Source organism: Cherax quadricarinatus, chromosome 61 (genome assembly GCF_038502225.1).
Source record: "Cherax quadricarinatus isolate ZL_2023a chromosome 61, ASM3850222v1, whole genome shotgun sequence".
NCBI classification, from domain to species: domain Eukaryota; kingdom Metazoa; phylum Arthropoda; class Malacostraca; order Decapoda; family Parastacidae; genus Cherax; species Cherax quadricarinatus.
The window spans coordinates 17,370,125-17,395,495 of record NC_091352.1 but is presented as its reverse complement, the minus strand read 5'-3'; the positions used below and the strand labels follow the sequence as shown (position 1 = coordinate 17,395,495).

The 25,371-nt window shown below is 44.6% G+C and overlaps 1 protein-coding gene across 2 annotated transcripts in view; it reads right to left on the bottom strand.

The window, feature by feature from the left end:
• Ino80 (chromatin-remodeling ATPase INO80) overlaps window positions 1-25,371 on the bottom strand; it is a 754,916-nt gene that overhangs the window by 291,242 nt on the left and 438,303 nt on the right. The gene's annotated exons all lie outside the window — the stretch shown is intronic.

Sequence of the window (25,371 nt, the reverse complement as noted above, 5' to 3'; positions counted from 1 at the left end):
AAGGAAACCGGCAGGCCGGACTTGATTCCTGGAGATGGGAAGTACAGTGTCTGCACTCTGAAGGAGGGGTGTTAACGTTGCAGTTTTGTAACTGTAGTGCCAGCATGCCTCTGGCAAGACAGTGATGGAGTGAATGATGAGTTTTTCTTTTTGGGACACCCTGCCTTGGTGGGAAATGGCCGACGTTTTATTTTATATATATATATATATATATATATATATATATATATATATATATATATATATATATATATATATATATATATATACATACATATGCTCTGCCGAATAAGTAAAACTTGCGATTTCGGCTTAAGCAGCAACGCTCATCTTGCTGAATGAGACAAGCAAAAATTTGTGTATGCAATAATTTCGCAAAAATCATTTCGAACCTAACGGAAAAAATATATTTCATTGTGTTTGTTTATTGTTAAATTATTGTAAACTTATCTAAAATATATTTGGTTGGATTAGGCTAAAATAAATTGCGCTTGTTATAATAAGGTTAGGTAAGTTTTCTAAGATTTTTTTGGTGCAAAATTATAAATTTTTACATTAACATAAATGAAAAAATATATCTTAAAACTTACAACAGAAATTTTAGAAAGGACTTAATTTTAAATGAGTTCTTGCTAACTGACCAGTTTTACCTATTCGGCACGACATTATATATATATATATATATATATATATATATATATATATATATATATATATATATATATATATATATATATGCACAATAAGATCACAGTTAACAGATATTAAAATACGCAAAACCACTGTGAAAAAATAGTGAAATGATACAGAGATAGGTCGTATGATTCATTCTGAGGAGGATAGCAATGAACTCCAGGAGGATTTGGACAAATTAATGTCTTGGTCTGAAAAATGGCAGATGAAGTTCAATGTGGATAAGTGTAATGAAAATAACCCTCGAAGCTATAAACTAGGTGAAGTAGAGCTTGATCATACAGAATGTGAAAAAGACTTGGGAGTCACGGTAAGCAGAAACCTGAAGCCAAGACAGCAGTGCCTAAGAGTGCACAACAAGGCTAACAGAATACTTGGATTTATCTCAAGAAGTATAAGTAACAGAAGTCCAAAAGTTAGTTTACAGCTCTATACATCACTAGTGAGGCCTCATTTAGATTATGCTGCTCAGTTTTGGTCTCCTTACTACGGGATGGATGTAGACTCATTAGAGAACATACAGAGAAGAATGACTAAAATTATTTACTGTGTAAGGAATTTCCCGTATGAAGATAGACTTAAAGCCTTAAATCTCCACTCTCTGGAGAGACGTAGAATGAGGGAAGATATCATTGAAGTGTGTAAGTTGAACAATCTTCCCAGTAGGGTGATAGAGGCTAGGACCTTGGGTAGCTTTAAGAAGAGATTGGACAAATATATGAGTGGGAGGGGCTGGGTTTGATTGGTGTCATTGGGTACGGGAGTTAATTCTTGGGTAGAGGTCGTTTTGATAAGGACCTGCCTTGTATGGGCCAGTAGGCCTTCTGCAATGTTCCTCCATTCTTATGTTCTTAAATTCCAAGCGCTTTTGTGACTTCTCACATTATCAAGGAACTATAAAATAATGTGAGAAGTCACGAAAGCACTTGGAATTTCGCTATTTTTTCACAGTGGTTGTTTTGCATACATATATATATATATATATATATATATATATATATATATATATATATATATATATATATATATATAATGAATGTCATGGCTTAAAAATAAATGATGTAAGAATTACACTCAATGATTTTTTTCTTTCAGCCACGAGAAGGGTTGGTTTAAATGCCCTGCCCCTCCCTATCCCCAACCATGAAAAGCATCGTACGTGCCTGGGTGCGTGCACGGGCGTGATGAAAGGTGAGTATGGGGCGGGGCGGACGCAGAGGGCAGGTTAGGGGAGAGGGCAGGTACAGGGCAGAGTAGAGGGTGCACAAAAAGCTCCTGGGGAGGCCTGAGGTGTACAATAGCCTCTAAATATGCGCACAATGCCGCCGGAGATGCCCCCACTGCCTAGGGTTTCGCCGCAGCCGCAGATGCCGCCGCCAAAACTGCTGCGGATGCAGTCGGTGTGCCTCCTCACCATCTCCAACACAAACGCCTCACATGAGGACACTTTTAGGTTCATGTCAATATAAGAGCAGATGTTTCGAATCGCTACCAGTTCAGCCTCAGAAAGTACACGAACAAGAACACGCATCCAGAGATTTTTTAGTCGGTTTTGTAACTGCACCCGGCACAGGAGGGGGGGATAAACGGGGGGAAAGGAAGAAAGGAGGGAAAGAGAAGGTATAGGAGGAGGGAAAAGCAGGGAGGAGGAGGGAAGGGCGGGTGGGGGCAAGGAAGAAAGCCACAAGAAGAGGTTTTAATTGAGCCTTTGTGGAATTCAAGAGTGTCACTGGCATACACATTCAATTCCCTGGTGTCCCCAAGGAAGTTTTCACCTCTTGCTACCAGCACATCTCTTTTTTCTCACGACGGCAGAGTTGGCCAGCCTCCTCCCAGGCTGCCGGGGCATCCCTCCCACTCTTATCTCACCAGTGTCAAGATCAGCAGAGGCAGCATCATCTTCATGCTTATCAAAGAGGAAAATCATCATAAAAAATCGTTGGAAAGTCTAACAAAACATCTGGATAATTATCTTAACCCTGATGTGTGGCAGCGCAGGAACCTATTAGGGCAATGCTGGAACCTGGCAGAGCAGGGAAATGCTGGAAACTGGAGGACAATACTGGAAACTGTCAAGGCATTCCTGGTAGGACAGGATAGTGCTCTAAAATGGCAAGATAATGCTGAGAATTTGTAGGACAGTGCTGGAAGACATTAGGACAGGGCTAGAAGCTGGTAAGGAAGTGCTGGAAACTGGCTGGAGCAGGCAGGCAGGCAGGCAGGCAGGCAGGCAGGCAGGCAGGCAGGCAGGCAGGCAGGCAGGCAGGCAGGCAGGCAGGCAGGCAGGCAGGCAAGCAGGAAGGCAGATAGGCAGGCAGGCAGGTAGACAGGCAGGCAAGTAGGTAGGCAAGTAAGCATGCAAGCAGGCAGGCAGGCAGGCAGGCAGGCAGGCAGGCAGGCAGGCAAGCAGGCAGGCAGGCAGGCAGGCAAGCAGGCAGGCAAGCAGGCAGGCAGGCAGGCAGGCAGGCAGGCAGGCAGGCAGGCAGGCAGGCAAGCAGGCAGGCAGGCAGGCAGGCAGGCAGGCAGGCTGTCTACTGAGGCCCATTACGTTCCTTTCATGGGCATCTAGCGCTACCACAAAGACGCGCGCCACACATACACAAAAAAACTCACACAGAGGATCGTGGTACCTGGCCACCAGAGAACCACAGAGACTTCCTGCGGGGGTAAACTTGCCGCAAACTGTACACACACTAGTGCTGCTGTGTGCTCCCCGTGTCTCCCTCGTGTTTGGTTCCCACTTTGTTCTTCGTATTTCCTCTGCTTTTTTTTCTTGTTTTTCTCTTCGTAATTTGTTCCTCATGTTGTGTTCGCTCTAATTATTTAATCGAGTTTGGATATTTCTAGTTCAGTACTTCGGCCTGTCTCTTCATTACAAAACGGTACTAGATTAAATACAAGATAAAGACAGTCTTGAGAAACCAAAACACAACAGTGAGATGCTGTCTGTTATTAAGAGGATGGGCAGTGAGGTTTGAGAAACTCACTGAAGACTATTTTTTTGCTGGACGAGAATCACCGCCACGAGCCTGTTTTCCGAAATTTGTGTATTTATACTAATTATAATAGTTGTCTAACTTATATGTAATATTCTAGCTTGTGAAGAAAGGACGAAAAAGCACAATACCGTGACTAAAACAATACGCAAATAAGCCACACATAGGAGAGAGAAAAGCTTACGACGACGCTTCGGTCCGACTTCAACCATTAATAAAGTGAACATTAAAATGGTATAAAATACACGATGTCACATGACACGTCCTTCACAAGTACACCTGATACTTATGCAGTATTTACATTATTATTTTGTGTCTTCACCTATAACACTATTTATTGATGCGATTATTTTTCTGTAGCAGGAACAGACGGAAATAAATGGTATCAAATACCGACACAGTGGAAATATAAACACATATGCAGTATAATGTGATCCTTTATTGACAACGTTTCACCCACACAGTGGGCTTTTTCAAGTCACACACAAGATCCACCCCAGGTAGATCTGTGTGTGACTTGAAAAAGCCCACTATGTGGGTGAAACGTTGTCAATAAAGGATCACATTATACTGCATATGTGTTTATATTTCCAACAGGAAGAGACCCGGGAAAATGTTAACCAAGCCTGAGTCAGAGTCACTAACATCACTATCACCAGAATCGCCAACTTCTAGCTTTCAGTAATATAATGATCACTTCCCCCCTCATCGCCACTTCTATCATTATTGTTAGGTAAGACACATATGCAACAGTTAGGTATCTTTATTTCGAAACGTTTCGCCTACACAGTAGGCTTCTTCAGTCGAGTACAGAAAAGTTGATAGAAGCAGAAGATACTTGAAGACGATGTAACCAGTCCATCACCCTTAAAGTTTTGAGGTGGTCAGTCCCTCAGTCTGGAGAAGAGCATTGTTCCATAGTATGAAACAATATTGTTTCATACTATGGAACAATGCTCTTCTCCAGACTGAGGGACTGACCACCTCAAAACTTTAAGGGTGATGGACTGATTACATCGTCTTCAAGTATCTTCTGCTTCTATCAACTTTTCTGTACTCGACTGAAGAATCCTACTGTGTAGGCGAAACGTTTCGAAATAAAGATACCTAACTGTTGCATATGTGTCTTACCTAACAACCTGTCGGTATTTTATACCATTTTAATGTTCAATCTATCATTATTTTATAATGACAAATACCTTTTAATGTGGAGGAATGTTCTTAGGAGTGAGTGAGGTTGAGGGACAGCTGTACGCTGCGTTAAATGGCTGCAAATTCATTATTTCTGTAGAATTCCTCTAAATTGTTTTCACCATAACATGTATCACTGGAAATATAAACACATATGCAGTATAATGTGATCCTTTATTGACTACGTTTCACCCACACAGTGGGCTTTTTCAAGTCACAAACAGATCTGTTTGTGACTTGAAAAAGCCCACTGTGTGGGCGAAACGTAGTCAATAAAGGATCACATTATACTGCATATGTGTTTATATTTCCATTGTGTCGGTATTTTATACCATTTATTTCCATGTATCACTGCTACTAATAACACTATATCTGAGAGGCATATTATTTTGAATTTCACTCAAATTATCATGATTCTTTGCCATGATGCCAGAAGTAGTATTAGAACCATGCGTCCCATGGCACTGTGTACGCTTTTATCTTACAAGAGACTAATTCACAATTAACCCAAACACGCGCTTGAAAATCTACAATGTCGGACGCGGGAAATACAAGAACGATGTGATTTTTTACGAACGTACGTACATACATGCATTCATGTGTGTACTTACGTCTATGGTTGCAGGTGCCGAGTCTCATCTCCTGGGATCCATCTCTTAACTTACCACTTGCCAGATTCATTTCTAGCCTTCCCAATCTTCACAACCGTACATTTTCTGGGGTTAAATTCAGGTATCCACTTACGTTACTAATCCTGAAGTTTGTCCAGATACATTTGTAGCCTTTCCCTGCCTCGTTGGTTTTTATCCTCATTAGTTTTACAACGTCAGTAGAGATAAACCTAACTTAATCCCATCTAGCATGTCATTCACATGTATGTTAGAAACAATACAGGTCCCAATACCGATCCTTGCGGAACCCCGCTTGCCACTCCTCCCCGTTCTGATAACTCTTCCCGGATAATTATCACACTGTTTCCTTTCAGTAAAGTATTCTCTGAGCTACCAGAATACATTCTGTCATTCTTGCCTGTACCTCAAGATTTTGCTTAAAGTTTCTTGTGAGGTACAGTACCAGATGTTTTCTTGCAGTCCAAGAATATGCAAGCCATCCAACCCTCTCACTCCTGTCTCACTTTAGTTACTTTGTAACAGAACTACAAGTTAGTAAGACAAGATTTATCATTTCTAAGCCAGCGCTAACTGGGGAATGAGTGTGTATGTGTGTATGTATGTGTATGTGTGTGTGTGTGTGTGTGTGTGTGTGTGTGTGTGTGTGTGTGTGTTGTGTGTGTGTGTGTGTGTGTGTGTGTGTGTTTTTGTGTGTGTGTGTGTGTGTGTCTGTGTGTGTGTGTGTGTGTTGTCTTGTGTGTGTTGTGTATGTTGTGTATGTTGTGTGTGTATGTTGTGTATGTTGTGTGTGTATGTTGTGTGTGTATGTTGTGTGTGTATGTTGTGTGTGTTGTGTTGTGTTGTGTTGAGTTGTGTATGTTGTGTTGTGTTGTGTTGTGTTGTGTTGTGTGCGTGTGTACATCTCGCTACCAATTAGGGTTAACTCTGAACTAACCTGCGTGATCCAATATGTCCTGCTTTGAATCCTCTCAGCTTCCAATATACTGTATTACAGACTCCTCCATCAATATGCTCTACTGACACTGTCAACATATTTCCTAGCGTACCCTCGTGACGCTTGCTGATTCACATTCTAACTGGACGGCAGCCCTGATGGTAGGGTGGATAGCACGAAGGGTGAAGGGAAGCACAGAGGGCAGGCTGGAGAGAAGCTATTTAACTCACGACATATACACATGACCCTGTGAGACCTTACTGGATGACACAAAATATTGAAGAGAGATTTTAAGTGTTTAGGTATTAGAGATATATTGGATATCCGCATCCGCGGAACATCCGCACAATTTCTTACATCCGCTTCCGCATTTTACTGTTGACAGCATCCGCATCCGCAAAATATGTAAGACATCCTCATACACATCCGCATCCGCGGATATCTAAATTTTCACATCCGATACATCTCTATTAGGTATGAAGCCAGAAGCTTCAGTAGTGAAGCTCACCACACCACCATACTATGTTGAGAGGCAGGGCTCACGAAATCAACTTCATATAAGGTAAAGAAGCTCCATAAATTATCAAAGAATGTTACCTGAACTAAGGGGATATGTGCTACGAGGAAAGACTCGAGGAACTTAAACTTACAACACTAGACGAGAGGAGGACTATACGGCAATGATTCGAATCCTATAAAAGTACAAGTAAAAAGAGCATACACTTATTTCTCCATCATTTTCTCTTGCCTCCTTCATCCATGTCTGTCCCTCTCTCCCTTCTTTACCTTCTACCCTCACCAGTACTACACAATATAACCATTTATGAAACACTTAAGTAAATATTTTGACAGTATTGATTGTAATTGAATGTAACAGGTATTCCCACTACAAGACAACCTTTACATAAAATATTTCTTTTAGTGGGTTCCACTTTCCCTAGTGATGTGACAGTGGCGATGATGGTAGTGAATCATGAAGACCTCTTTTAATTAGAACAAGCGACTTGAAGAATGTAGGAGCGAGCTTCCAACATTCTTTGCAAGTGTTTGGCGCACCACAAAGTATATATACATCTTCAGAATTTTACTAACATAATAATACTGGGTAACATTAAAAAGTGAAGATCGCTCTTCATTCTGCTTTATTAACAACTTGATCACTGTTCATCGCTTATGATCAGCAGTTTATGGTCTCAAGAAATACTGTACACACATACAAAGTGCTGGTCAGGTAAATGATGCCCCCCCCTCCCCCACCCTTCCTATTCTCTTCCATGTAACCATCTATCCCTCCAACGTTAACCCCCATCCCTTTCACTATACATAAAAAAATACTAATAAAAAATTTCATACCATATACTTTCCTCTCCCTTCACGCCCTTCATCCAGTTCCAATTCTTCCTTTTCCCTTACCCCATCCATTCCTCCTTTTCTTCCCATTCTTTCTCCTCCCTCCTGCCCCGGCTTCTCATTTACCATGTTCTTGCATACCCTTTCCGGCTTTTTTTTTTTTTCATCCCCCTCCACCTCTTTCACTTTTGTGTCTTGTTCCTATTGACTCTCACTGACGCACTCGCCTCTCCGATCCTTTCATTTTTTATATTTTTCATTTTCCTTAATCTACACTCCTGTCATGATCTTTGGACGGCTTCCTTCTCACTTCAGCCTCTCCTGGTTACTCAGGGAAGAGGGAACAGTCGAACCTACGGCAAGCCAGTTCTGAATCTAGCAGGCTAGTAGTTAGAACACTGGCCTGATAGTTTCAGGACTGGCTTTCCATGGTTTCGAACCCTGCCCATTCTCTGACATGTTTACAATCGTGTTAGAACGATTTTCGCGAATATTCTGGTTACCGATATTTACATACTTGCTTTCTCTTATTCCTTTTTTCCTGCCTTTCACTTGTTTCCCATTCTAACTACCCTTTAATTTGATCTCATTTTAGACTTCTGCTACACTATCCTTGCCACAGTCATCAAGAACAGTGGTCCTCAGGCGTTTTTGCTCGCGTTTCCCTAACAACAAGTTGACCTCTCATCCACCGCTCCCTTTATTTTTCCTGATGTAAATTGTGCAATAAATATATATATATATATATATATATATATATATATATATATATATATATATATATATATATATATATATATAATTATGTAGATCAACTACTGTGAAAAAGTATTGAATTTCCAAGCGTTTTTGTGATTTCTCACATTATCAAGAAACCGTAAACATAATAGAACAGAAGGCATATTAAGGAGAGATTACACCTCATGGTCAACATACGACACCTCGCCCTTCCCTGTATGATGTGGGTGAGACGGTCAAGGACCTGTCAAACATAGCTTATATTCTTCCCAAGTTTTATGATTTTAACTTGTTGAACATATCTTAAATTCTTCCCAAATTTTATTAATTATAAATGAATCTAATTTGTATAAACCTAAATAAATATTCATATTAAATTCAAAACTATTTTTATGAAGTTTAATTCTATTATATTTCTCTTAACTGTGGACCTGCTTGATACAACTTTTCGGCCTTCTGCAAAGGCCGAAACATTAGACTCTTGTCCAATTCAAATGCTTTATTTATGTTGTCGTACACAGTAAGCAGGTGATATCACAATATGCAAAATAACCAAAGTGACAAAATTCCAAGCTCTTTCGTGATATTTCACATGATCAAGGAATAGTTTCAATAAATGAATCAACTCTTTCATTTGATAAAGGCGACCCACCATGTTGCCATTTAAAAACTAGTGAGAGTTAGTGTGAAACATTGGTGTCTTGTGTGCACTTTGCACATAGCAAGAGCTTCAGTAACATCCTCGTTTGCAACATAGAAGGGGTTTATAGCAAGATTTAAAACCGGACTGCTTTAGGCCAGATAAATATCAACGGAACTTGAAGGTGACGCAATTTCAGCTTTAATTATATCAAGTGCATCCTAGTTACCGATGACAAGTGTGTGTACCCCATAGCTTAAGGCAGAGGACATTTAAGACAGACTAAACCCATCCATAATCAAGGTGGCGAGGAAAAAGTTCCTTTAGTTTTAATAAATATACTCACCTCTTTCAGTTGGCAGAGGCTACCCACCATGTTGCTGTTTGAAAGCAAATAAGAGTTGTTGTGAAACAGTAGTGTCTCGTGTTCTGCTGATGTGTGCATTTTTCACGCAGAAAGCGCTTCCTGCCTTCATTTTCCAATTACCTGGGTCATTTTCCTGAAGTCCGTTTACGCTTCCCGGTTGAGAGCGACTAATCAAGGGCAGATAACCTCAGCGTGGACTGTAAGATCAACTGCTATCCGCCTTTCCAGTGTACTCTCAATTTTTCCTATCAGGACAAAAGTCACGCCTATAATAAGTCTCCACAGGTAATCTTCCCTAACTTAATAGGTTGCTGCCTGAGTCATCTGGTGGCTGGGACGGCTCACCCTGCCAATGCTGTGAGGGACAGGGAAAGGGAGGAGGGATGGGAGAGGGGGGAGGGTTCAGAAGCAAGTATGCTGAGGATGGGGGGGGTGTATACACGAGTGTGTCGATGGGTGGCAGGAGGGGTGATACAAGGACCACACTGGAGCGACAAAGCGACAACTTCCTTGTGGTCAAAGGTGTGAGCGGAAGTGGGTGTGGTGATAACAAGCGTCACAGAGTCACCTTTGTTTACCTTGTACAGCCACTCTAACAGGCAAGGAGGGAAGCCGAGATAAAAGAGAAAGAACTAGAAAGAGAGGGAGAAAGGATAGGAAGGAGCAAGGGCAGAAGATAAAGAGGGAAACAGGTAGTAAGGAAGAGATGAAGTCATAGCTCAGCTTGCCAAGGTGGACACAGAAGCCAGTATCGGGGCTGTCACTTTTTCAGTAACTGTTATAAACGTTTCTTCTGCTTCTGTAACTTAACGCACCTCGATAAACGTTTTACTTTCAATCAGCACCCAATACATAATCTTATGAGATGATATTTTTACTCTCTCTCCCATAGAAGCATAGTAAAAGCATAATATTTTTTCCCAGAATGCCCTCGCCTGTCCACTAGCTTCCGAAGTGTTCAACCTCCCATCGAATTTTTATTAATATATTTCCAAATGTGTTCACGTTACGCCACATTCCACAATGTCTTCATCTTCCAGATGTAAGTTTCTTCGTTCGGGAGTGACCATCAGGTTCCACCGCCTTGATCCGTTGGTTCCAGCCGTCAAGACCACAAAGCAGCTGACAGAGTGAACAGGAGCGACCAGGGTGTTGGGTCGGCTTCAGGTCACTGGTGTGAGCTGCACATTGTGGCGGATCCTCAGCTACCAGAAAAGGTATACAGAATTGTCAACAATAATCCTGAGGCCGATAACAATCACTTGTCACACTAACACTCCAAATATTTTATTCTTCTACGCGAAGACTGTCTACGAGGGAGTCATGTAAGAACAATAAATCAACATTAAAGGAGGAACGGCAAATTTGGCGCTTGTCTGAACTTCCTGTGACATACCTGTGACCGATTTAGAGCTCTATTCTCGCAACACAGACTGAGACCAGATTTTATTAACTGCTTGGTTTGTAGGCATATTGGTTGCTTCCAGCAAAAGCCTGGTTGATCAGGCAGTTAACACAGAAGGTTGACCTCATGCCGAGTTGCGATAGCAGAATCCTGGAATCCGGTCAAAAGTATGTCAAAGGTATGTTTCCGCCATCTGAGCAAACACCAGATACATCTTCATCACCTAAGAATTCTTGGCTTTTCCCAATCTTCCTCCACTCAACATTCCTGACGCGTCATCCAAGCACCAAATGACCGCTACCCAGAAATCAGTATTCCTCATTCCGTCTTGACAATGACAAGATTACCACCCGACTGCCTGCCCAGGATGACAGCGGTGCTCATGCTCATGTTAATTTTTTTGATGGTGATGATGGTGTTATACACTACCTATGAGTCATTATTTTATTTGATTTTCACCTGATTTTTTCCTCTATATGACATGTAATCTCTCATTTTCTCAGACTGGATCTCAGACTGAAGTTGCAATGTACAGACAACTATTCTCCTGCTTTTCTTTCCATGTGAGGTACCATTTGTAGAGATAATAAAGCGCCTGGATAATGGGAGTTAATCCGAGATTTAATCCAATTCTTTGAATTAAGAAACCTTCAACGTAGCATTCCCCTTGAAGGAAGGAACGTTTTAAGCATTATGATTGTTTAAGGACTTGGTATGCTCAATCATCCAGACCCTCAACTAGCAAGCGTTTGCATAAACTCACGTAAAGGCATTTGAATGAGGGATTTTACGAGTCAAGTTATTCATGGGACCTCAAGTCAATATACTGGAGCGATACCATAGCGCACCACCAAAATGACGTCTATGCAGACAAGGGATGGAGCCTCCACCTCTCCTTGAGTTAAATCACCCACACGGATTTGCATTTCATATCAATCAAAATAAATTCCAATATATAAATTGGAAGACCACAACAGCGTACTCCAAATGATGACGTGTTTCACGAGCTGAATTCTGTGTTAACATTCTGTTAAACTTTATCATATTATTATTATTATAATCAAGGAGTAGCACTAAACCCGTAAAGCCATACAGCTGTGAACAATGTAATACTTGTGTAGCATATATTGTTATAGCTCCATCTTATAGGAAGGATCCTTGGCCAAACCTTAAGTCACGTGACCCCTTCGCACATAACGAACTCTCGACTAGACCTAGGGGGGCAGACAGACACACCGGGCTCACTCACGAATACTCAATACAAAGCTTCTATAACAGTATAACGTTGTATTTCTTGCTACCATGATTTCTAACCACAAACCCCCAGCGACTGAGGAACGGAAGGTGATCAGGTTTAAACAGCGGAAGGTGAGGGGTATCTACAATTCTTTGGATCATAAGAACATAAGAAAGAAGAAACACTGCAACAGGCCTACTGACCCAGGCGGAGCAGGTCCATTTCCCCCCCCCCCGGATTATCCCAATGACCCACCCAGTCTGGTCATCTCCACTCAATGATGGAGCACTGTACCAGACCCAGCAGCACAAGCTAGTCAGGTCCAACTCACACCCACCCACACCCACTCATGGTACAGCTTGAAGGGAACCTTTATCATATAAGAACAAGACTTGTTAAGGGGCACGTCAGTTCCCCTGATTTCTAATATGTTATTTTTCCACTATAATCTACCTTGTCCATAATTACTATCGCATTTGCTTTGTCTGTTTTCGTAAGGTGAAGTTCAGGATCTTTCCTTAATTCATAGTATAAATTAACAAATCGTTGAGGACAATTGTGTTGCAGAGGTCTGAGCAAAGCTCAGAATTTTTTTTTTTTTAGTAAATTCGTAACGCAAGAACGCTCCCTTGTAAGACCGGACTGAGACTGTAGATAAAGACAGACATGAACATCTTAAGACATTTTTTTGAGGAAACGTTTCGCAAGGGGTGATCTCTTCCGTCCTTCTGGACTGAAGAAGCTACTCGTGGCGAAACGTTTCCTCAAAAAATGTCTTGAACTGTGCATATACTTTTACCTACAAATTGTCTGTATCACCATACCTTCCCTGTCGTGTTGGGATTCTCGCATCAAATTACATTTCGGATAGCTGGTCTGAGACCAGGGCCTGGAAAAGACGATTTCCAGGAAAATTAACATACATAAGAGTTATTAACAGACATAAAATGTCTAGGAAGAGAGAGAGAGGGAGGGAGGGAGGGAGGGAGGGAGGGAGGGAGGGAGGGAGGGAGGGAGGGAGGGAGTTAGAGAAAGAATGCTTGAGAAGGTGAGAGAGTTTCAACGTGATATTCACGGGAGGGAAGGGTGGGTGGGTGAGGGCGGTCACAGTCATTCCTTGGCGTACATCCTGTTAGCTTATTGGTTCACCACCTTCACACCTCGCCACACACACCCACACCACACACCCACCCACACATATACACATTAAGAAGAGGTATGATAAAGCTCATGGAGCAGGAAGAGTGACCCAGTAGCGGTCAGTGAAGAGGCGGGGCCAGGAGCTGTGAATCGACCCCTGCAACCTCAAGTAGGTGAGTACATACCCACCCATACACCACACACACACACACACATGTCTAATCGACATGTGCCTATGACAAAATGGTAACTAACTAACACAAGTATTTCTTCAGCCACAGAGTAGTCAGGAAGTGGAATAATTTGAGAAGCGATGTAGTGGAGGCAGGATCCATACATAGCTTTAAGCAGAGGTATGATAAAGCACACGGTTCAGGGAGAGTGACCTAGTAGCGACCAGTGAAGAGGCGGGGACCAGGAGCTAGGACTCGACCCCTGCAACCTCAACTAGGTGAGTACACACACACACAGGGGCGATGAGATTTTGCTGAACAAAATCAGGATACTCATAGTACTGTAGTAGAGTATTTGGCTTACAAATGAAATTCAAATTAGATCACTGAGCAAGCCAAGACACATGAGCAAGGCTCCTTATACATGCTCCCCTCAAGGAAGGTTCCTTGATGTTGGTGAGGGGCTCTTGATTTAGGGAATTGGATCTGTGCTCCAGTTTCCCAAATTAAGCCTGAATGCCTTCCACATCCCACCCCCAGGCGCTGTATAATCCTCTGGGTTTAGCGCTTCCCCCTTGATTATAATAATAATCCTTATACATGCTGCCACTCTTCACCTAGCAGTATAGATACCTAGAAATTATTCGGCTGTTGTGTGTGGCATCCTAGAGGAGAGGATCCAAGACCCCCACCGGAAATACGTCATTTATCTTTGCTCTCTTGGGTTATCCTGGGTTAATAATTCGCTGTGATAAACAATCCTAAGGAAGTGTTCTTTATAAATAATACACGTTACATACTAGCTTTTTTAAATGGGTTAAATACTAAGCAGAGGTTTCTTAGTCACTGAGCGAGTCATCACAAGGCCAGCGTCAGAACAGTGACCATAATGAAGAAAATATTCCTCAGCCTTGTATAATCAGCGAACTATGTAAAAAGAAGTATGAAAGTCACCATAGTAAAAGACAAGAAAAAATACAGATATCAAAAGTTATTCAATGGACAAATCAAAGTAACATGATGTTTAATGGCGACAAATTTCAGCTGCTTACGTATGAGAAGAATGAATAACTCAAAATGAGGACAGTATACAGAATGCAGGTAGACCATATCATAGATGGTAAGGAGCAAGTAAAACACTTGAGAAAATTTATGTCAGATGATCTGTCATTTAGAGAACAATATGGAAAGTGCAGAAAAGGCCAGGAAATGACGAGATGGATTATGACAACTTTGAAAACAAGAGAAGCAAAACCAATGATAGTATTTTTTTCAAATTGTGTTCGCATGACTTAAATATTATTTTAATTTCAACAGTTTTCAAGGAGAGACAGAGCTGGAAAAATGTACAGAGACCGCATAGTTCGCAACAGCATCAAAGAAACTCCTAAACTATTTGGGAACGCCTCAAAGCACTTGGATTCGTCTTTTTGGAAAGGAGAAGAAGAGAGAGAAACCTGATAATACATACATGGAAGACACTAGGGGCCTGGTCCCTAATCTACACTATAACTTTCTATGGTGAGAGGTATTGGGGGAAAAAAAAAGAGTGTAGAATAAAGCCAGTGCAGAGCAGGAAGGCCATGGGTACAGAGAACAGTGTCAATATCCGTGATCCAACATACCACCAGCAGTTATCAGAAATACTGCCTGAACAAAGAAAGTTTTGAAGAAGAAACCGAACGCCTTCCTGCTACAGGATCCGAATCAGCCGGGTTGTGATGGGTGTGTAGACATGAGGGCCGCTAGCACAAATAGCCTGGACATTTTGTGTGTGTGTGTGTGTGTGTGTGTGTGTGTGTGTGTGTGTGTGTGTGTGTGTGTGTGTGTGTGTGTGTGTGTGTGTGTGTGTGTGTGTGTGTGTGTGTGTGTGTGAGCGCGCGCGCGCGCATGTGCATGCTTGCGTCTTCCAAAAGTAACGTGAGGAACACATGTCGATGAGAGGAGCGAATCCATATGTCAACAGAAACAGGAAAACTAAGTTTACTGTATATTTCGACCTCTATCTGAGGTCCTCATCAGCAGTACAACGGAGAAATAAAATCACGGTAGCATAAGCAAGGTGAAGGGTCCCAAGGGTATCATTGCTCGAAGCATGTCACCTGCAGTCAGCTGAGAGTCACCAGTGATGACAATGATGACACTAGTGATGACACTGGTGACACTAGTGATGACACCAGTGATATTACTGACTCATGAAGTCATAACAACATGATTTCAAACAAATCCCACGGCGGGTGGGGCTGTGAATTTTAGGAGTGGCTTGCCATGAGTTTTTGTCCTACCCGTTCCCTGATTTAACTATAGCACTTGCTACAAGCAGCTAACATGTATTTTAAACCCATTAAACCTAATCAGGCTTGATCAGAGGAAAGAAAAGGCAGTTCCAACTCCTTGGATGCAGAACTTTTCACCAACATCAAGAGCTCCAATTGAGAAGTCAAAGTAAAATTAAATATTTTCCAGAATTACATCATCTTTATCCATTCTTACCTCTTCTTTCTTGAACGAGTTTTATATATTGTAGTTACGCACCTCAATTCACAATCATAGAGAAGAAAAAAGTTAGCGTATTCATTCATTTATCTTTAAAAAATCCCCCTAAAATTAGCGTGAAATTTGAGATTTTAGCAGAATCATCGACACTCAAATTTCTTCCCAGACGGATTAAATCGCTAAATTTTCATATTTTTTTAACATTAGTAACAGTAGTTGAGACTGCAGTGATGTTTTAATATTCCCAGTTGAACGATGCAATAGTGTGAGAAATTTAGATTGAAACAGCAATATAAGTTTCTTAATCAAGTGTCTGAGACTAAATGGTTTTAACTATGATCATAATTTTTAACCCTTTACCAGGCCTGGGAAAGGGTAATCACCCCTTTACCAAGAGTGGAAAAGGGTGATCACCCCTCTCCAGGCCTGGGTTTTAAAGGGGTGGACCGGTAAGCCAGGGAAAGGCCTCGGTCAGATGGCCAAAAGCTCCAAATGCGGGTCATCATCTAAGACCCGCGTCAGGAAACACTTGTCCTGTTTCCTGACGAATCTTACCTAACGTAAGTGTCTGAGCTGACAGATAAACACATTTCCAGGTTGTTATCTCATCAATGTGTTCTCCAAACTGAAATTTTCTGCTGCAGCACATTTCTTTTTTTTTTTTACAGATGAACTCAGGACAATTTTATTTCATCTCTGAATGCCAATGTTTACACTGTTCAGGTATTATAAAAAATCGGCTAAGTTGGTCAACTTTGTACACCACTACTGAGTACCCAGAGAGTCAGAGAATTTTAAAATACTGTATTTTTCATTGATGAAGACACTTAAAATGTATTCTCTAAGTTCATAATAATACAGCTGAACTTTATCTGTTGATTATTGTTATGGTTGTGAAGAAGCCTTACACCATTAGGAATTATGTCTGGGGAATATGAGGTAATCTGGGTGTATATAAAACAAGGGTGAAGGTAGCGCTAATTCTTTGGATCAAGAGATTGTCACCAGCAAGTATGCCCCTTGAAAGGAACTTTGTTTTACAAGTCAATTCTCTGTCGAGTACAGAATGTAAGTGAGACTGATATTGGCAGGTTCCATTCTTTCACAAAATTATACTGTACGTACAAGCTTACGTGGCTTTCTCTGATCCTTGTCTCATGTAGTTCACCATTAGTACTGTCTGATCCAATGTGTGTGTTATTTCATGATCTCTTACTGTGGTAACTAAGACTTCTACACAGAATACAACACTATGTACTCATTACATCAGGACTCTTTAGCAGAAGTAATATTAGGAAAGCTGTCAACGACGCGGTCATCGATCGTGTACTACTATTATCATTACACATCCCTACACTCTAATTTAATGACAAATGATAATATCTTAAATATACAGAGTCACACACGTCTTTTCCTGGTGTTGTCCCTGGTAGATTTTTACGGCCCAAAAAAATTAAAATAATACTTGATCGTGAAGGTAAGGAATAAATGCAAGGAGCTGTGCTCTACCACTTATGTTTGTAGATTTATTCACTTGAAATATAAAAAAAGAACCTCTTAACTTGTCGATGACATTATTTTTAATATCTTTTGACATGCCTCTAATTGTCCAACTTATGGTATTGCCAAAAATCGCAATCATGTTAATTTCTCTCTTTGTTTCTCCTCCAAACATTGTATACCTGTGACTAGTTTCAAGGATTCTTCTATCCTCTCAGCCACTCCTGGGGCCAGATTTTCCAAGTGTTCAACAGGAAGGTGTGACTAGGGAGCTAACAAGAGTGTGGGTTTTCTGTGTTATGCAAACCGCTCTGCCACGGGATAACTTGTCGCTTGAGATGCCACTTATGACTTAAACTCTCGATTCTTGATTCTTTTGCGAGTAAGAAATTTTCAAAGAATGTTTAACGCTGTTAATTACTAGGCGATCGTGGCTGATAGAAAATGTAGTTTCAGCTTTCTTGGCACACAACACGAAATAGCAGAATGCAATTATAATTATGTCCAAGTGTAGCCAAGAGCGACATAATTGTACTGCTTACGAAGTCACAATACCGTGGCTGAAATCATTCACAACAAACCTACAAATTGGAGATAAATCTTTACACAACTTGTATGTTCGTTCCAGACAATTATCAAGTTACATCTAAAGATTTATCACTAAATTTATGGGTTAGTTGTGTAGATGTCCTTAGACTGACCATCCTTGCTAGGTAGTTTATGCTGCCTCTACTTGGCTTCTCAAAACTGTGTAATGTTGTAGTACATGTCACTGTTTCTATATCTTTAATGTTACTTTACGGCAAATACTTACAGAATACAAGTACATGTCACTGCTTCTACATCATTTATGTTACTCTGAAAAACACTGATTCCTGGGAGAAGACAGAAAATCAACGGACCATCGAACTCAATATTGGTACACTACCATTCTGGTCTACCCACACAATACTGTCCTCCAACATACTCTAGTTCTCCTCAAACACTAGTTCAAACAAAACGCATTCCTCTCCTCTTTTTTCCCTCCCCGCATACTTGAGCACCCAGAGTAATAGTTACTCCAGCTCTGCTAGAAAAAAATCTCCGAGGCTTTTGTAGCTGTTGAACCTTCAATAGTATACATGACGATATTTTAATTTCTCCTCCTGAAGTCTTTCAGCTCAGGCCAAAAGATTTCAATACTTGATGTAAGAAATACATCCTGTGTAGTGGACTTTGAAAATCAAAAAAAAAACTAACTTTTGTGCCCACTTTAAATCTATCACCGAGTGTTCGTAGTTCGATTCCCAGTACAAGTGGATACCTGCTGCCCCTGTTCACAAATCAGTAAGTGGGAACCTGGGTATTAATTAAACCGGTTGGTGGTGGTAGTATACCTAAGATACGGCTGGGTTTTGAAATGAGTTGAAGTACGATAACAGCTCTTAGTCCGTAAAATTAATTTGTATAAAAAAGTTATATAGATAGATGTGCAGCCCGCACATAGCTCATCCCCTTCCCCCTGCAAACAGCAGCCCGCACATAGCTCATCCCCTTTCCCCTGCAAACAGCAGCCCGCACATAGCTCATCCCCTTCCCCCTGCAAACAGCAGCCCGCACATAGCTCATCCCCTTCCCCCTGCAAACAGCAGCCCGCACATAGCTCATCCCCTTCCCCCTGCAAACAGCAGCCCGCACATAGCTCATCCCCTTCCCCCTGCAAACAGCAGCCCGCACATAGCTCATCCCCTTCCCCCTGCAAACAGCAGCCCGCACATAGCTCATCCCCTTCCCCCTGCAAACAGCAGCCCGCACATAGCTCATCCCCTTCCCCCTGCAAACAGCAGCCCGCACATAGCTCATCCCCTTCCCCCTGCAAACAGCAGCCCGCACATAGCTCATCCCCTTCCCCCTGCAAACAGCAGCCCGCACATAGCTCATCCCCTTCCCCCTGCAAACAGCAGCCCGCACATAGCTCATCCCCTTCCCCCTGCAAACAGCAGCCCGCACATAGCTCATCCCCTTCCCCCTGCAAACAGCAGCCCGCACATAGCTCATCCCCTTCCCCCTGCAAACAGCAGCCCGCACATAGCTCATCCCCTTCCCCCTGCAAACAGCAGCCCGCACATAGCTCATCCCCTTCCCCCTGCAAACAGCAGCCCGCACATAGCTCATCCCCTTCCCCCTGCAAACAGCAGCCCGCACATAGCTCATCCCCTTCCCCCTGCAAACAGCAGCCCGCACATAGCTCATCCCCTTCCCCCTGCAAACAGCAGCCCGCACATAGCTCATCCCCTTCCCCCTGCAAACAGCAGCCCGCACATAGCTCATCCCCTTCCCCCTGCAAACAGCAGCCCGCACATAGCTCATCCCCTTCCCCCTGCAAACAGCAGCCCGCACATAGCTCATCCCCTTCCCCCTGCAAACAGCAGCCCGCACATAGCTCATCCCCTTCCCCCTGCAAACAGCAGCCCGCACATAGCTCATCCCCTTCCCCCTGCAAACAGCAGCCCGCACATAGCTCATCCCCTTCCCCCTGCAAACAGCAGCCCGCACATAGCTCATCCCCTTCCCCCTGCAAACAGCAGCCCGCACATAGCTCATCCCCTTCCCCCTGCAAACAGCAGACCGCCCATAGCTCATCCCCTTCCCCCTGCAAACAGCAGCCCGCACATAGCTCATCCCCTTCCCCCTGCAAACAGCAGCCCGCACATAGCTCATCCCCTTCCCCCTGCAAACCGCAGCCCGCACATCGCTCAGCCCCTACCCCCTGCAAACAGCAGCCCGCACATAGCTCATCCCCGTCCCCCTGCAAACAGCAGCCCGCACATAGCTCATCCCCTTCCCCCTGCAAACAGCAGCCCGCACATAGCTCATCCCCTTCCCCCTGCAAACAGCAGCCCGCACATAGCTCATCCCCTTCCCCCTGCAAACAGCAGCCCGCACATAGCTCATCCCCTTCCCCCTGCAAACAGCAGCCCGCACATAGCTCATCCCCTTCCCCCTGCAAACAGCAGCCCGCACATAGCTCATCCCCTTCCCCCTGCAAACAGCAGCCCGCACATAGCTCATCCCCTTCCCCCTGCAAACAGCAGCCCGCACATAGCTCATCCCCTTCCCCCTGCAAACAGCAGCCCGCACATAGCTCATCCCCTTCCCCCTGCAAACAGCAGCCCGCACATAGCTCATCCCCTTCCCCCTGCAAACAGCAGCCCGCACATAGCTCATCCCCTTCCCCCTGCAAACAGCAGCCCGCACATAGCTCATCCCCTTCCCCCTGCAAACAGCAGCCCGCACATAGCTCATCCCCTTCCCCCTGCAAACAGGTCTCAAAAACATATAACTTGGACAGTTTTAAGGTGGCGTCACTCAGTGATGATACCAGACAGGTGGGATGAAGACACCAGACAGGTGGGATGAAGACGCCAGACAGGTGGGATGAAGACACCAGACAGGTGGGATGAAGACGCCAGACAGGTGGGATGAAGACACCAGACAGGTGGGATGAAGACGCCAGACAGGTGGGATGAAGACACCAGACAGATGGGATGAAGACGCCAGACAGGTGGGATGAAGACACCAGACAGATGGGATGAAGACGCCAGACAGGTGGGATGAAGACACCAGACAGGTGGGATGAAGACACCAGACAGGTGGGATGAAGACACCAGACAGGTGGGATGAAGACGCCAGACAGGTGGGATGAAGACACCAGACAGATGGGATGAAGACGCCAGACAGGTGGGATGAAGACACCAGACAGGTGGGATGAAGACGCCAGACAGGTGGGATGAAGACACCAGACAGATGGGATGAAGATACCAGACAGGTGTGGTGAAGACACCAGAAAGGTGGGATGAAGACACCAGACAGGTGTGAAGACACCAGACAGGTGTCATGAAGACACCAGACAGGTGGGATGAAGACGCCAGACAGGTGTGGTGAAGACGCCAGACAGGTGTGGTGAAGACACCAGACAGGTGGGATGAAGACAGCAGACAGGTGTGGTGAAGACACCAGAAATATGGGATGAAGACACCAGACAGGTGGGATGAAGACGCCAGACAGGTGGGATGAAGACACCAGACAGGTGTGGTGAAGACGCCAGACAGATGTGGTGAAGACACCAGACAGGTGGGATGAAGACACCAGACAGGTGGGATGAAGACGCCAGACAGGTGTGGTGAAGACACCAGAAAGGTGGGATGAAGACACCAGACAGGTGGGATGAAGACGCCAGACAGGTGTGGTGAAGACACCAGAAAGGTGGGATGAAGATACCAGACAGGTGTGGTGAAAACACCAGAAAGGTGGGATGAAGACACCAGACAGGTGTGAAGACACCAGACAGGTGTCATGAAGACACCAGACAGGTGGGATGAAGACGCCAGACAGGTGTGGTGAAGACGCCAGACAGGTGTGGTGAAGACACCAGACAGGTGGGATGAAGACACCAGACAGGTGGGATGAAGACGCCAGACAGGTGTGGTGAAGACACCAGAAATATGGGATGAAGACACCAGACAGGTGGGATGAAGACGCCAGACAGGTGGGATGAAGACACCAGACAGGTGTGGTGAAGACGCCAGACAGGTGTGGTGAAGACACCAGACAGGTGGGATGAAGACACCAGACAGGTGGGATGAAGACGCCAGACAGGTGTGGTGAAGACACCAGAAAGGTGGGATGAAGACACCAGACAGGTGTGAAGACACCAGACAGGTGTCATGAAGACACCAGACAGGTGGGATGAAGACACCAGACAGGTGGGATGAAGACGCCAGACAGGTGTGGTGAAGACACCAGAAAGATGGGATGAAGACACCAGACAGGTGGGATGAAGACACCAGACAGGTGTGGTGAAGACACCAGAAAGGTGGGATGAAGACACCAGACAGTTGGGATGAAGACACCAGACAGGTGGGATGAAGACACCAGACAGTTGGGATGAAGACACCAGACAGGTGGGATGAAGACACCAGACAGGTGTCATGAAGACACCAGACAGGTGGGATGAAGACACCAGACAGGTGTGGTGAAGACACCAGACAGGTGGGATGAAGACACCAGACAGGTGGGATGAAGCCAGCAGACAGGTGGGATGAAGACACCAGACAGGTGTGAAGACACCAGACAGGTGGGATGAAGACAGCAGACAGGTGGGATGAAGACACCAGACAGGTGTGAAGACACCAGACAGGTGTCATGAAGACATCAGACAGGTGGGATGAAGACACCAGACAGGTGTGGTGAAGACACCAGACAGGTGGGATGAAGACACCAGACAGGTGGGATGAAGACACCAGACAGGTGTGGTGAAGACACCAGACAGGTGTGAAGACACCAGACAGGTGTCATGAAGACACCAGATAGGTGGGATGAAGGCGCCAGACAGGTGTGGAGAAGACACCAGACAGGTGTCATGAAGACACCAGACAGGTGGGATGAAGACACCAGGTGTGGTGAAGACACCAGACAGGTGGGATGAAGACACCAGACGGGTGGGATGAAGACACCAGACAGGTGTGGTGAAGACACCAGACAGGTGTGGTGAAGACACCAGACAGGTGCGAAGACACCAGACAGGTGTGAAGACACCAGACAGGTGTGATGAAGACACCAGACAGGTGGGATGAAGACACCAGACAGGTGTGGTGAAGACACCAGACAGGTGGGATGAAGACAACAGACAGTTGTAGTGAAGACACCAGACAGGTGTGATGAAGATTACAGACAGGTGTGGTGAAGACACCAGACAGGTGTGGTGAAGACACCAGACAGGTGTGGCGAATACACCAGACAGGTGTGGTGAAGACACCAGACAAGTGTGGTGAAGACACCAGACAGGTGTGATGAAGACACCAGACAGGTGTGATGAAGACACCAGACAGGTGTGATGAAGACACCAGACAGGTGTGATGAAGACACCAGACAGGTGTGGTGAAGACACCAGACAGGTGTGATGAAGACACCAGACAGGTGTGATGAAGACACCAGACAGGTGTGATGAAGACAACATACAGTTGTAGTGAAGGCACCAGACAGGTGTGATGAAGATTACAGACAGGTGTGGTGAAGACACCAGACAGGTGTGATGAAGATTAAAGACAGGTGTGGTGAAGACACCAGACAGGTGTGGTGAAGACACCAGACAGGTGTGGCGAATAAACCAGACAGGTGTGGTGAAGACACCAGACAGGTGTGGTGAAGACACCAGACAGGTGTGATGAAGACATCAGACAGGTGTGATGAAGACACCAGACAGGTGTGATGAAGACACCAGACAGGTGTGATGAAGGCACCAGACAGGTGTGATGAAGACACTAGAAAGGTGTGATAAAGACACCAGAAAGGTGTGATGAAGACACCAGACAGGTGTGATGAAGACACCAGACAGGTGTGATGAAGACACTAGAAAGGTGTGAAGAAGACACCAGACAGGTGTGATGAAGACACTAGAAAGGTGTGATGAAGACACTAGAAAGGTGTGATGAAGACACTAGAAAGGTGTGATGAAGACACCAGACAGGTGTGATGAAGACACCAGACAGGTGGGATGAAGACGCCAGACAGGTGTGGTGAAGACGCCAGACAGGTGTGGTGAAGACACCAGACAGTTGGGATGAAGACACCAGACAGGTGGGATGAAGACGCCAGACAGGTGTGGTGAAGACACCAGAAAGGTGGGATGAAAACACCAGACAGTTGGGATGAAGACACCAGACAGGTGGGATGAAGACGCCAGACAGGTGTGGTGAAGACACCAGAAAGGTGGGATGAAGACACCAGACAGGTGGGATGAAGACACCAGACAGGTGGGATGAAGACACCAGACAGGTGTCATGAAGACACCAGACAGGTGGGATGAAGACACCAGACAGGTGGGATGAAGACAGCAGACAGGTGGGATGAAGACACCAGACAGGTGGGATAAAGACAGCAGACAGGTGGGATGAAGACACCAGACAGGTCTGAAGACACCAGACAGGTGTCATGAAGACACCAGACAGGTGGGATGAAGACACCAGACAGGTGTGGTGAAGACACCAGACAGGTGGGATGAAGACACCAGACAGGTGGGATGAAGACACCAGACAGGTGTGGTGAAGACACCAGACAGGTGTGAAGACACCAGACAGGTGGGATGAAGACACCAGACAGGTGTGGTGAAGACACCAGACAGGTGTGGTGAAGACACCAGACAGGTGGGATGAAGACACCAGACAGGTGTGGTGAAGACACCAGACAGGTGGGATGAAGACACCAGACAGGTGGGATGAAGACACCAGACAGGTGTGGTGAAGACACCAGACAGGTGTGAAGACACCAGACAGGTGGGATGAAGACACCAGACAGGTGTGGTGAAGACACCAGACAGGTGTGGTGAAGACACCAGACAGGTGGGATGAAGACACCAGACAGGTGGGATGAAGACATCAGAGAGGTGTGGTGAAGACACCAGACAGGTGCGAAGACACCAGACAGGTGTGAAGACACCAGACAGGTGTGGTGAAGACACCAGAAAGATGTGGTGAAGACACCAGACAGGTGTGGTGAAGACACCAGACAGGTGTGATGAAGATTACAGACAGGTGTGGTGAAGACACCAGAAAGATGTGGTGAAGACACCAGACAGGTGTGGCGAATACACCAGACAGGTGTGGTGAAGACACCAGACAAGTGTGGTGAAGACACCAGACAGGTGTAATGAAGACACCAGACAGGTGTGAAGACACCAGACAGGTGTGATGAAGACACCAGACAGGTGTGATGAAGACACCAGACAGGTGTGAAGACACCAGACAGGTGTGATGAAGACACCAGAAAGGTGTGATGAAGACACCAGACAGGTGTGATGAAGACACCAGACAGGTATGATGAAGACACCAGACAGGTGTGG